General features: G+C 41.7%; 1 protein-coding gene across 1 annotated transcript in view; it reads right to left on the bottom strand.

The window, feature by feature from the left end:
- CA8 (carbonic anhydrase VIII) overlaps window positions 1–1,318 on the bottom strand; it is a 102,017-nt gene that overhangs the window by 75,628 nt on the left and 25,071 nt on the right. The gene's annotated exons all lie outside the window — the stretch shown is intronic.

Here is a 1,318-nt window from a genome sequence, read left to right as displayed (position 1 = left end):
CAAGTAGCTGGGACTACAGGCGCCCACCACCACACCTGGCTAATTTTTTGCATTTTTAGTAGAGACAGGGTTCCACTATGTTAATGGTCTCGATCTCCCGACCTCGTGATCTGCCCGCCTCAGACTCCCAAAGTGCTGGGATTACAGGTGTGAACCATCACACCCAGCCCCACTTTTTTGTAAATTGTATTGATCCAGAAAAATCTAAATGCCTGAGAAGCTCTCTTCCCTGGAATTATGAGAGTAGCTATTCATGTATAAAAATTCACTATAATTTACCAAAAATTACACAGACCACAGAGTTAGGCTACTTTGAAGCAGCAAAGATGGCAGTGTCCACAGATAAATGACACACATAGAATATACAGCCTGAACATAGAACGTGAACCTGTGAGCCTAAATACCCAGGAGCCTTAAATCTGTAACAGAAGTTAATGTAAAGGGAATAAATAGTTCCAGTGGAATGGTGAATGCACGGAGTGAATGCATTTTGCTAACTAGTGTGTTAGCAAAATGGCAAAAAAAAAATCATATAGCATTAAAGTTGGACTTCACAAGCTAAGACATCCAACAAAGTTCAAAGAAAATAAGGAGCTTCCACAGCCACCAGAACAAACACACAAGAATTAATTTTAGTTGAACTCAAACTTGTCTTAAATCAATAATCTTCTACTCACATTAATGTCTTGACTGAATATCACAATGCAAAACACCCACACATTACGGAAAAGGATTCCAGCTGGTGCTGGGTGCAGTGGCACACACCGATAGTCCCAGCTACTCAGGAAGCTGAGGCAGGAGGGTCCCTTGAGATCAGCTCAAATGTACCCTGGGCAACATAGTGAGACCCTTTCAGGTAACAGGAGGAAAAATGCAGCATGATTATATTGTTCTCTTGTTATAAGGCACTGTCATTTAAGTATAACCTGGAGTATTCACAATAGAATTCACATTTACCAGATGAGAGCATGATAAGCAGTGTCAGATGGCTGTGGAAAGATATGTGTTTCTGAAACCTACAGGTATCAAGAAGGAAAAACACAAATACATCTTGTTTAGTGCAGAGCTGCAGTTTAAACCGTTTAAAGTCCCAAACTCTGTTAATTTTTGAAACCGTGTCAGTGCTGACTACTGGGAGTATCAAAAATCTCTTTAGGGCTGTTGTTATATTTATAATTTCTAAAAGGTGAGGGAAGATAGCTCGATGGATTTCTAGTAAAAGCTGTTCCTGGCCAGGCCAGGTGGCTCACGCCAGTAATCCCAGCACTTTGGGAGGCTGAGACGGGCGGATCACCTGAGGTCAGGAGTTCGAGACCAG

This window comes from Mandrillus leucophaeus, unplaced genomic scaffold (genome assembly GCF_000951045.1).
Source record: "Mandrillus leucophaeus isolate KB7577 unplaced genomic scaffold, Mleu.le_1.0 Scaffold236, whole genome shotgun sequence".
Classification (NCBI taxonomy): Eukaryota; Metazoa; Chordata; class Mammalia; order Primates; family Cercopithecidae; genus Mandrillus; species Mandrillus leucophaeus.
This window is presented reverse-complemented; position numbering and strand designations above follow the sequence as displayed.